This window comes from Magnolia sinica, chromosome 18 (assembly GCF_029962835.1).
Source record: "Magnolia sinica isolate HGM2019 chromosome 18, MsV1, whole genome shotgun sequence".
Lineage (NCBI taxonomy): Eukaryota > Viridiplantae > Streptophyta > Magnoliopsida > Magnoliales > Magnoliaceae > Magnolia > Magnolia sinica.
In genome coordinates this window covers 27,811,996-27,825,947 of record NC_080590.1, presented here as the reverse complement: position 1 = coordinate 27,825,947, position 13,952 = coordinate 27,811,996, and positions in this window count along the sequence as shown.

Sequence of the window (13,952 nt, the reverse complement as noted above, 5' to 3'; positions counted from 1 at the left end):
ACTGTTTGGTTTATCGTGATAAAAGCTTCGATGTCAAATCAACATGTTGTTAGTGTTTAGATTGAAGTTTTTACTGCCCTATAATATAAGTTTATAATTACTATAAATTATTTTTATATCTCTTATTACATCAGTATTTGATTCTTGAAATAAATATTGTGAAATATTAATGACGGCCCATTTTAATTAGTATGGAAGTAGGTGAATAACTGGGCTTAATCTCTAGTATGCATGGCCATCATACATACATGTAATCAAAATGGTTCTTAAACACCCATAATATCAAGAGTGCATACTACCGAATGAACAGATAAATAAGTAAAAATCACAAAATCAGCTAGTGCACGTGACAACAAATCCAATGTCATCAAAGAAAGCAATAGCAAATGTTTGCTAGAAGAGACAATCCACCAACATTTTTTTCGCAATCTCATCCCACTTTGTTTTTCACTCTCTTCGCCCACATGTAGCGGCTGAGCATGCCAGATTCTTTATAATTTAAAATCCAATTTGCCCTCTTCAACTCAGCGCATAAAAATTTTAGAGAACAAGACATGCACCTATAATCTTAACCTACAGGGATATATGTCTTGCTTTGGGATTCTACTTGGATTGTTCTCAACTCTCAACCAAAACCCAAGTAGCCTAACTCAAACTTTAGGTGAAGACAAAATCCAGATGAAAATCATTATGATAATTCCAGCCTAGGTGGGGCCCACGAACGAAGTGGATGTCACATAAACAACATCGTATGCCACACAAAGCTACACAAACTTATTAAACACTCGTCTACATTTTTCATTAAATTACCTAAATGCTCTTATCTTAATTATTTCAAATCCTTTCATATGTATTTTTATGAGCTGTTCTTTTGGAGCACTTGAATCTTTTTTTCCTTCTTTCTTCAAATCCTCTCCTATACTCTTCAATATGTGAATAAAAGTACTGTCCCGCCTTTTTAAAAATTCCTTCTTATGCGCTTTGATATGTGAATAAAAGTTGTCCTTCATTAAATAATATAAGCCCAAGCCCGTGTGGCCCGAAAATTGTCAGGCCTTACATGCAGAGACAAGCCCACTCCATGGGCCTAACCAGACAGGTCCAAGGCCAACACAAATACAGGCTGGGTTGCCACGAGCTACCTGACTCATTGACACCTTTAATTGTACATTAATGCCTCCATGCACGTACAGGGCTCTCCATCTCATGGATTTATTTAATTATTTTTTATTTTTAACTTTTTTACTTTCATTACAGATGATCATCATTGTCCATCCAATAGATAGACAGGATTCCATCCTCATCCATGCTTGCCATGGTGGATGGTTCCTAACCATTCATGGGTTATCTAAATTTAAATTCTTCACTGAAAATGTAAGGACACATACAATGGTTTGTATAAAATATCAATACAAAATACATACGCATGTTGTGTATTCATCAAGGATATGAATACACAATCACTGTGTATTCATCGCCTGTCTCACAGTGAATGGGATAAACAGGGAGGGGAATTTGAGTTGGAGACTCGGACCGACTCATCCAATCATTAGTTTAGTCGCCACTCACCCAGGAGATTTGAGGTGGCTCGCTCGAGTCGAGACTATTTGCAGTATTGACTATAATGCCGTGCATGATTAGACTTTACCTAGATCCATGCATGAAATATCAAATCATGTAACTAGGTCCACTTCCAATAATGCATGGTTTCAGTATGCTGCCTCAAGGTAGTGTGGACCTTTATGTCATGTTTTCTCTAATGGGTTGTTTGGATGGTGGGATTGCCGTGGAAAAATGATTGCACATGATAAATGTATGCAAGGCCAAAACATTAAAGAAAATGGCTTAACAAAGTTAAAATGGCCAAATCAATACAGAGATTTCTTCATCACTAAAAATAAAAATAAACAGAAATCCAAGATTTACCTCTCTCTCACATGTAGAAAGAATCCACACCAAGGAATGTCCAGAAGATGTAATATTGGAATTGAGTACCTCTTTCTACCTATGACCCTCCTTTTATATGGGCCGTTGCATGAGAGAGCAAGTGATAGAGAGACCCACTTAAAAGTAGGCTTCACCATGTGGTTAAGGTTGTACGCACATGAGAGAGAGAGAGATAAGGAAAGAAGTAGACTTCTCCCACTAGGAGACATAATATCTCTCACCACAATGGTAGAGTTCCACCGCTATAATAGGGACTTCCTGGTCATGGGGAAAGAGTTATGAATCTTAAGTGATCAACTTTGGATTGGTAGCTATTTGGACAGTGTGGATTGATTTTAAGGGTGGAAGAATGATAGAAAGTGGACTCATTAATCTTAATAATCCTTAGATTCCATGAATAAAGGAGTTGAATGAAGTGCTTAGATTTGTTGATTTAAGAATTGGACCGATGCATGGATCCAAATAAGCCCTTATGATTAGGGCATGCCGCAGATGCTTTCTTAACATGGATGTACTAAAAGAAGCCCAAACAAAATCAAAAGTAATCTGTCAAAACTGAACTCAGTCCTACGTGGGGCATGACGTAACTAGGACTCAGGCGTGTTGGAAAGAAATTCATTTCGGATTAAAAATTGCCATTCAAACTTTTGATCGTAAAAGAGCTGTAACTTTTGATCAACGCATCATCACAAAACGCCCAACCTATTAATCTTTATGTAATGATGGTTTTGGGATCAATCGAGTTGCATAGTAGGTCGTGGACCTCTATTTCATATTTACTATGTTTAATAATTTCTATTTTTGTCATTTCTTCTTATTTTTAGGGTTTTAGGATTTTTGTCGTTTTAAAAAATTGCTTATAATAATGGTAGGAATGTTTTAGTAGAGTTTATCTGATGTTTCTATTTTTGGCAAATTAGGTTTTAGAAGAGTTTTACTATTTTAGGTAACTTCTAGATGAATTAGGAAATTAGGCTTTAAAAGAAATTTGCTATTTTGGGTAATTTTGAATTAGGGTTTAAGTTTTCTTTATTAGTTGTCTAATCAATAAATCATACACACATTATTCAATAAAGTACCTAATTTTTTTTTATCATATTTTCTTTTGGACTCAAGAACTCTCCTTGTAAATTTAAGGTTTAAATTACTTGAGGAAGACAATGATATTTTTTTCATTGTTTCATACTCTTCCCTGCATCAGTTGGTATTAGAACAAGACTTTTTCTTGGTTTGATGGCTTCTAACAATGGTTTGAGCAACAACCCCACAGATAATGCTCCGGGAGACAATTATATAATAGTAAAGCTTACCAATGGGGGGATCCGTAGGCCATACAAAGATTGTAGGCAATGATCGATCATTTGACAGAAACTTTAGGATAGACCCATATTCATAATGACGAGCAATATGAGATCGACAATGGGGCTCACAGTCATCATGTTCGTGGTGTGACACCGCTAATGAATTGCAAGCCACCCGATAATGGTGAATCATAGGCCACCACTCCAATCATGAGAAAGTTGTTGTACACACTGAATGAGGAGAGAAATCCGTAGTGATATAATATTTTTTGAACAAAGTGCACCTTGAATCAAAAGGATATGTGATCCAATCATAGATAGTGGGAACAGTGAGAATATTGTGTTGAAGGCTATGGTGGAAAAGTTACAACTAAAGATAGGGAAGCACTCTTATCCATACACAATTGGATGAATTAAGAAAGTTAGTGAAACAAATGTAACTAAATGATGTCATATTCTCTTCTCCATTGATAAATATTATAAGGTTGAAGCAATGTGTAATGTAGTTGATTTAGATGCTTGTCACATTACTTTGTCTACCATGGCAGTACGATGTTGATGCCTCACATAGAGACCGGAATAATATATTTGGTTTTGTTAAAGATGGTAGAAAGATTATCATTATCCCTATGAGAATGAAGAACTAACCCAAGACTTCTAAAGTGGAGGGACAGACTCTCATAATCATACTAGATTTTGTCAAATAATCTAAGGAGACAGAGGAGATCAATACATTAGTTATAAAGGGAAAAAAGTAAAACCCACAAATATTTCAGAGAAGTTAAAACTAGTGTTACAAAAGTTTAAGAGGATTATGCCCAATGAATTTTCCGACAAGTTGCCATCATGTGTATTATCTAACACCGCATTGATTTTATCCCAGGGGTAAGTTTGCTTAATCACTCATATTATCGGATGAGTCTAAAAGAATGTGAGATCTTGTAAGGACAAGTGAATGAATTGATCCATAAGAGTCTAATGAGGGAAATCATAAATCCATGTGTTGTGCTAGCTCTTTTAATGCCCGAGAAGTTATATGAGTTTAATGCTAAGTATAAGAAAGAAGTTGACAAATATCGAAGCCAGAAGGTGTTTGAAGTGGGTGATAACGTGCTAGTTCACCTACGCAAGAAGAGGTTTCCGACTAAGACATATAATAAGCTAAAAATAAGAAGATAGGCTATGTTCTGATACTCAGGAAAATCAATGATAACGCGTATGTTGCCGATCTTCTTACGGGCATGGAGATCTCACAGACTTTCAATATAGCAAACTAATATGAATATCATAAGCCAAGTTCATTGAATAACTCAAGGACAAATTCTTTCCAAGTGAAAGAGACTGATGTAGGACGTGTCACGTGTAGATGCATTCTTAGCTGGTTGGACCAAAAGAATCCTACACAAAAGCAAAAGTAATCCATCAGAACTAGACTCATCCTACGTATGACATGACTTAACTAGGTCTCATGCATTTCGATTTGAAGAAATTTATTTTAGATATGGAAAAATTATTGTTAAAAATTTTGACCATAAAAGAGTCATAACTTTTAATCTAATCATCATCATGAAACACACAATTTATCAATCTTTATGTAACAATAGTTTCAAGGTCAACTGACCTGTAAGTCACACACCTCCAGAAAATGAATATTTTCGGTTCAAAATTACAATTTTACAAAAAAATAGTATTTTTATTATATCTCTTTATTTTTAGAATTTTAGAATTTTTATATTTTTTACAAATTACTTGTAATAATGCTACGAAATTTAAGTAAAGTTTATCTATATGTTTCTATTTTTGGTAAATTAGTCTTTATAATAGTTTTACTATTTTGAATAACTTCTAAACGAATTGAAAAATTAGGTTTTAGAAGAGTTTTATTATTTTTAATAATTTCAAATTAGGATTTGACTTTTCTTTATTAGTGGTGTAATCGAAAAATCATACATACATTATTCAATAAAATAATCAAATTTACTCTCTTATATTTTCATGGACTTAAGAACTATCCTCATGAATTCAAGGTTTTTATCACTTAAGGAAGATGGTGATATTCCTGTCATTATTTCACGCTCTTCCCTACGTCACCTTACTATTTTACGATTCTCAATCCCATGACACTCACCTATTTAATTAAGCAATAGTTAATGATCTCAACTTATAACTTTTCACTAATATCAAAGCTTGAATCTGTTTTCGATTTTTCTATTTATCTTCATGGATCATTTTCTTTAAGTCTTTTTATTTGATTTACAATTAAAAAATGCTGTAGAATGTAAGTTTTTTTCAAAAATTCAAATTTAATACATTAATCCGAAGACCTTCCATTACGGTAATATCAAATTTTCACATATTTAAACCCATTGTAAACTAATCATCAAAACACACCTTATGTGATTGAATAGTAAGAAAATGCAATAAATCTTAAGTTTTTTTAAAAGCCATATTTAATATATTAATCTAAAACTTTTTTGTTGTTGTGTCCTTAGCTTTTCACATATTTAACCTCATTGTAAATGAATTAAACTATATATTATGTGATCGAATCACAATGTGATTTTGCTTTTTGAATTTATTGATGTCAATCTTATACACTGAGAGGTCTTTTCCTGATCTATCTTAGATGAAAGTTGTTGTTAACAGATGTCTTAAATTTGAGGAAATTCGACTAGCCCGAGAAAGTTTTAGTGAAAATCCAGCAATAACTTATTTTGGAACTTCCGAGAAATTTGATCAGTCAAAGGACAAGTTCGACTAGTCGAAGGTTATGTAGATTGTGTGCGGACTACGTAAATTTGAGGCGGTTTCCAGATTATTCCAAGTCGGTGTGAAAGTTGGAGTTCCCCAACTATAAATACGAGTTCTTAGGGTGCTCCTATAGTCATTCTAAGATATTTCAAGGTTTCCTAAACTATTCCAGAGGGTTTCTAAATAGTTATAGGGTTTCAAAGGGTGTAGCAAAGGGTGAGATTTGAGGTTGTTTGAATTGGGTAAGTCATTTCTCTTTGTAATTTATGCTTTCATAGTGGATTTTTGTCGCTTTGTGTCATGGTTTTTTTTCCGAAAGGTTTTTTCACGTTAAATTTTTGTATACTCATGTTTTCTTAATGCTCTTGGATTGCTATCCTAGATCCATCTCTGTGTGATTTCGTAGCACAATTCCCAATAAAAGATGTTAGAGAGTTGTTATATCCGTGCCTTTGATAGGAAACTAGGAAGATACACATTGTCCAGTAATGTGTACCTCACACATCTACACGTGTGGAAGATGAAGAAGAGAAGATAGATGGAAGATAGAGAAGAGAGATAGAATCTGCACTTTTTTTCCTTTCCTAATGATGCCTAAAGGGGGAGACATCTAAGGTTCTCTAGTCGACACCTCATTTATAAGATATAATCTATATTTATGAGTTATGCTTTCAAGAGTACATATGTACGATGTTTCACCATTTTACAAACTTCTTTAAACCCTATTGTATAAGGAAGTCCGTCTTTCTACCTTACTTATGCACATGGTCAATATTTAATCCTTCAATTATCACGATTAAACCATCATCAAACACTATTAAAACAATTTTAACAATTATATAAAATAAAAATTTAATGATTAAAAACCTTTAAAAATCGTATTAAAAAATTTTAAATATTAAGCCCGACAATAAAAATCATTTGATAAGTCATTGACTATCATATTTAGGCATAAACATGTTCCTAGATAATCCAAGTGGATCGCTTGTTGGCCGATGAAAGAATTAACTAACTCAGATAGATATACCCAATTACACAATGGTCTCTCGCTAGCCTTGTAAAGAGAGTCAATGTCATCTAATCAAGACCATAAGCTTTGCACATCTTTATGTCTAAGATTGATAATCTTTCATCCAACATTAACTCCTGGTCACAATGATCACAATCCTATTATGGGCCCTTAGAGAAGTGACTGGAAATCAATTCTCCAATGCAAGTATCTAAAGGTCCACAACTAGATTCTATATCTATAACATACTCACACTCTCGTGTAGGAAAAAGACAAAGGCATAACTAAAACCAAGTCAACTTCCAATGGTGGAGACCATTTACCCTGACCTAAGTAAATTCCTTCACATAGGAAAATCATACATCTCATCATAATGCCAATAGGTTTATCCTAAGTATTGGTAACAATTATGACTCATTAAGGTACTAAGAAATATGATTCACAACTCTCCTTAATCAATGGTTGTCTTATCCGATCTCAAGTTTTCAAGGACAACCTAAGGAGTCACTCCTCACATAACCTATATCCATATTTGTTTAAAGTGATACCACACACTAGCTAAGGCATATCAAATTGTTCATGAATGACAAATGTTCATCATGATCTTTGGCAATCGATTTTATCACATTCGCATGACCAATGGATTAGGGCTCACATTGGCTTTCTATAACATAATTTCAACACTCATGACACTATATCTCATAGCTATAAGGTTGAGATGGAAGTATAAAATCATCGTTGTGGTCTCTTTAATGCACAAAAAAAGACCATTAATGACTCTTGAGAAAATATTTTTTATATTGTTAAGAAAGAGAAAAACATATATTAAAAAATAAATAAACATCTCTTCTTATTCTTTATTATTTATTTTTAACAACTTGTTTTCAGTGACATCATCACTATATTACTTTTTGAAAGAATATATATATATATATATATATATATATATATATATATAAAATTCAAATATTGAAAAATCCAACAACATTTGACAAAAGCCATTTTAGTTTTGTAGGCTTGTTGTAGCCAACTCAACTAGCCCAATTTCAATAGATCGCTAGCTCGCATTCAAGCCCAAGGTTTAGGCCCACTCATATCAACAGCTGGATTCAAAGTCCAAGTATATCGAGTCCATGCCTAAACCTCGACGCATGTGTAGTTTCCATTATAAGGTTAAAATCGAATCAAATTTAAGCCCAGAGTGAACAAGAGTTCAAATTATACTTAAAATTGTATTAGGCCACTTGAATGTTCAATTCTTATTGAAGCTTTGACAAATAATATCACTATTATCTAAATTTGGATTTTCAATGACCATAGCCTCCATGATCGTTTGATCAAGGTGCATATGATAGAATGAGCTAATTAAACAATCGAGCTACATCAAGGCGTTGATTATCAGTAAACATGAGGCCCACAAATGATAAAGATAATCTTTTTAAGTAAATCCAATCACTTCTTTTAAGATATTTGTTGAGGGTCAAATATTGCATATTAGACCCCAGTTATTGCCTGTATTTATGAACATGATACTGTGTAATGGCCCAATTTAATCGTGTCTGTGATGCAAGGTGTATTTACGAGCCTGGACCAAAAAGGATGTTAAAAGCATGGATTTAACACTCAGGAATCACCAAGGCAATGGACGGGACTCTAGGAGGCCAAGATCGATGCCAGAAATTCAAGAAAATTAAGAAACTAAAGCTCAAACGGGCCTGAAAGTCAGCCAGAATGCAAGATCACAGGGTTTCCACTATCCGTTCGGCTCGAAAATTCATATATGGCCCGAGGAACATAAATTAACTGTACATGTCAAATTTTATCCCTCAGATCTTTTGAAAAGTAGCTTAACAGACACATCAGCCCCTCAAAATCCGAATTATGGGCCCACCTACAATCTGTATATGCCTTAATTTTAGTCCTAACTATTAAAATGATATGAGAAAAGATATGTACGGAACAGATTTCTCACCACCATCACGATGGTGGCCCATGAACATCGCATGTATAGAGAGTGTATGTGCACTCAACGTGCACCGGATGGAGAACACGGTCAAAGTTGGTGTTGACCGACTTCTTACGCAAAACGGCAATTGTCGTTACAACGTGAAACGCATCGATCGTCGGTTGTTGTGGTGGGCCCCACCCATTGTCCATATAGACAATCCAAACCATTCATAAGATTCGTAAAGGCCTACTCACCTTCGTAAGGGTGGCGAAATTGCGAAAGACAGTGATGATCAGATCTTAACCGTCCAAATGGAGGTCGAACGGTCGTATGATCAATCACATGGGTCACACCGAATACAATCAGAAACTAGTCATTTCCTACTGGTTTTTCGAGTATAATTTAATGGACGGTGGATTTTATCAAAAATATCATTGTGGGGTCCACCAAACATCACAGCGCGGACGCGGAACCTCTGTTTTTGCAACAGAGGCTGCGGGTGATCGCTGTGGGCCCCACTCATCATCCGTATAGTTAATCAGAACTGTCCATCGGGCAGAGGGTCTCGATCTAGTCAAACCCATATTGACCTTGTGCACTCACGCATGTACACGTCCTGGTTTCAACGGTCACAAATGGACAGCCCTGTACCGATTGCAGCGTGGTTACTACCTTTGGCCGCGTCAATAACATTCCAAAACCAGCCATCTCCGGTCGAAATTTCGAGGGGAAGCGGGTGAACGGAATGGATCTCCTGTTTGAGCTCAAGAATCGGTCCCACTGGAAAATCAGCGTAAGGAATCTATTTCTGCTGCGAAAGAAAGGTGCGAAAACAGAGAGGTTCGTCCGAGTCTAGCCGACCTAAGGAAGACCTGTATAATTGAGAGAGAAAGGAAGAAAATAGTCATTCAATTTTTCAGGGGACGTGGGCAGAGGCAGAGAAAGAGTAGAGTAATATTTATTTTATTATTTTTCTGTTTACTGTTTCTTCTTAGTATTTCTTTTAAGATGTTTAGTCTAATCATGTTGTTAGGCTAAACCTCTTAGCTAGGGCTAAGAGGTGAAGCTTGTAGCGTGATGGGGTGACTTTGCTTATGCCTTTTTGTTTATACGGAACTAATGTTGATTTTAGTCAATTAAGGGAATGTTTTTAGTTTTTAATGGTCTGTTGTGACTAAAATTGCAATTTGTGATAACTTTGACCATGTTCCTTTCCTTTTTATGTTTATGGCGTTAGGAAGCCTTGTTGTTCACCATCATCTCCTGGGCATGGTCGAATGACGATACCCTTCCTAACCTTTATACATTATTGATTGGTTGGTAATTAGTTTAATTCTGCTGTTTACTTTGTCTCCTGGGCATGGTTTGGTGATGGAATCCATTCTAATTCATATACCTTTTATCTCTTGAAAACTTTATCAAAGAAAGTTCAGTCTTGATTTCCATGATTACACTCTTCAACTGAATGAAAATGGGACTCTAAGTCCGGTTGAGTTCTTGAAGCGGGCATAAGATCTCCCTGATCTCTACAAGTGGATCCTCTAAATCCCTAGTTTTCTTTTCCTGAATTCTTTAAGTTTTAGATAATTATCTCACCATTATTCCTTAAATTTATTCGATTTAAATTTCATCTTAGCTTAGTTCTAGTTCTACTTAGTTTCAGATTACGTACAAGGTTCAGTCAGTTGGGATTCGACCTCGGTCTCACCGAGTTTATTACTACATCACAACCCTATACTTGGGGAGTGAACAATATTTATTCCTTTAAAAAATATCAAGTAGTTCATATGAACTCACTCATAAAAGGAATATAAAATATAAAAATTTCTAAAAGGCAAACTAGATAGTTGCGATTAAACTAGTCAAAATAAACAAGCTAGATAACACGAACTTTACCATATGGAAAAGAAAATTTGAATATTTGTTCATGCAAGCATACATCTTAAAAATAGATTTACTAAGCTTATTTAAAATCCTACGGAAGTATAAAAATGCTCTATAAAAATTTGAGGAACAAGACTTGATTGTTAGGACATCCATGTTGACCTTCTTGTTAGAAGATTTGATCAAGGTCTTTGAAGGTTGTAAAACTACAAAAAAAATGATGAAAATTATTATTAAAAAATACAAGATAATGTCTAAAACACATCTTTAATTGCTTCGAAAAGATACGACACCTTCAAGGTGGAAAAAGGCGATAACATAACTGAATACGTAAAAAAAAATGTTAGTAACAACTAAGAATTTAACAGTCGCTAGCAATGAAATCCCTAAGCGTATGCAAGTGTCGACCATCTTAAATCTTCACCTTCTTGGAAAATGGTTATGATAGCTCTCAAGTTGAATGCAAAATTCTTCAATCTGATCGACCTTCCCCTACAACTAGCCTTAGAATAAAAGCACATGAAAAAAGACCAAGCTAATGATTAACTGCCTAAATTCAATATAAACTAAGTCATTCTTACTATAAGTTATATGTCCACTAACAAAATAAACCAAAAAACACTTATAATAAAAATATTTAGTGAAACTTCAATAAATATTTTTAAAATAGAAGGTAAATAGCCTCGAAACAAACCACATATGCCTTCAAGTGTCATTAACCAGCCACCACAAATCAACTGCCCATTGATGCAACAAACAATGGAAGTTGAAATAAAATTGAGAATAAAATGCAAAAAATGTCTACATACATTTAGAGTGTTTGTTCACATAATATAACAAGAAGGGTCGATGGATAAACATGAGAGTCAATTGTCACATTGCAAATTTTAAAAATATTTTCAAGATCCTTCATGAATTCAAAATTGAAAAGAAATGAACTACATGAAAAATAACACAGACTTCAAAATATTGAGTGTGGGAACCTATAGACTGCAGTGCGAGAAATTAGGTCTTATTTGACCAATGTGTTTTATGTATCAACTGTGAGGCATAATGTTGTGTCGATCCCACTTTTGATATGTAGGGGCTTTACTGTTCGCTTTTGATTGTTGAAACTATTCATTGGAAAGCATAGTCATATATTTGCTTAGGGTTGTCGCACTGAAGAAGACAACTTATTTATATTGGATGTAGTTGAAACGGTTTGAAGTTAGTCATTTACTTTATTTGCTTAGTTTTTACTGCTGATTGTTGACGCATACACATGGCACCTTAAATTATGGCATGATCGTAAAGATAAAACAAAAATACTTGGTTGTAAATAGGCAAGAACATAAAGTATACAGTTTGAAATAAAATTTATATAGTTTAAAGCAATCCTCGTGTTAATGATATTTGATATTCCATTAGGTTATACTCAAATTACGTTATATAGTGAATAATCTAGATCATTGTGTATTCACTCTGAAAAGTGGAAGTGGATTTATTATTCCTTTGTATGGGGATAATGTATTGTTAGCCACAAATGACTTAGAAATTATCCAAAAGATAAGAGTCGTAATTAAGTTCCAAGTTTGAAACGAAAGAAATGAAAGAGTCATCCTATGTTTTAGAGATAAAAATCTTGTATATTATGTTTGAGTAAATGAGTTTTAGTCATCCATCAGCCTATCTTTTGAGCTATCGTAAAAAAACAAGCATGCTTTTAAACTTTTTCCAGATACCCGCTTATCATTTTCGAATACGGTAAAAAAAAACTTATTATTTTAACTTTGACTAACATCTTGCTACCAGGTTAAGCCATTATATATGTAAAATATAATTTTATCATTTATTTTAAATTAATTAAACCAGCGTATCATGTATCACACGCAGGGACGGATGCCCAATCCTTGTGTACAAGGGACTTTGTTGTGGGATCCACAACAATGTTTTTGTTTGATCTAGGCTGTTCATCTTTCTTGGATTATTATTTTAGGAAATGAGTTAAAAAATGAAGTAGATCAAAGTATAAGGTAGACCTCACTATAAAAATAAAAAAATAAAAAACATTGATTTATTGAACGTTTGCTATAAAAAAAATTACATGGTACCCACTGTAATGTTTACTTGTCATCCAACTTGTTGATTAGGTCATATAGACCTGGAAGAAGGGAAAACACAAATATCATCTTAATCCAAAATGGTGATAAGCAAAGGCAGCTGTTGAAATTTTTTAATGGTATATGTTCAATTAATAATGTTTGTTATGATGCGGTCCACTTGAGATTTGGATCTACCTCATGTTTGAGGTCATGCCCTAAAATAATGACCCAAAATTTATAGATGACATAGTTAAAACACATACATTGTGGTGGGGCCCACAGCTCACAACACTAGAAGATTGCAACTGATTGAGGATTGCAATAGTATGATTGCATTCATCTCATTTTTCTTGCCATAAAAAATTAAGTTGGCCCATCGTGATATGTATATGAAATTCATCCACACCACCACTTCGTCACCCCAATTTAGGCCCATGGACCAAAATTTTCTTCAATTTCTGATTGTAGTGGACCACACGATTGAAAAGAGTATTGGGCAACGCTTATCCTTAAGACAGTTTCCATTCGTATAGCCCACCTGAATCACTATTAATCTTTAAATTTTGTTTTTATGCATAAAATTTAATAGGCTACATCATGAATGGAGTGGATTTGACATGAATATGAAGGTGTGGTCTACCCTATAGCCAACTTCTTCTCTTTGTATTCTATTTGAAAAACAAGTTATATACAAATGTTTGTTCACCATTGCTTAGATTAGGTGTTGTGTGCTTAGGTGCGGCTTGTACCTCCCAATAATCTAGGTGTTGTGTGCTTAGGTGTGGCTTGTACCTCCCAACAAGTTGTGGGGCCTAACTTGATGTATGTATTGCATATCAATGTCATCCATCAATTTTTTTTTCATATTCTATCTTTCAGTTTCGTCACAGAATTCATTTTTATTCTAACAATCCATTTTAAGTTATTGTTAGTAAAATTATACATTTGGTGCAATATTCAGCTTCAAGCTTATGACCTATTAGATAGACAATTTGTGGAAAGTGCAAGGAGAGATAAGGTTTTGTGTT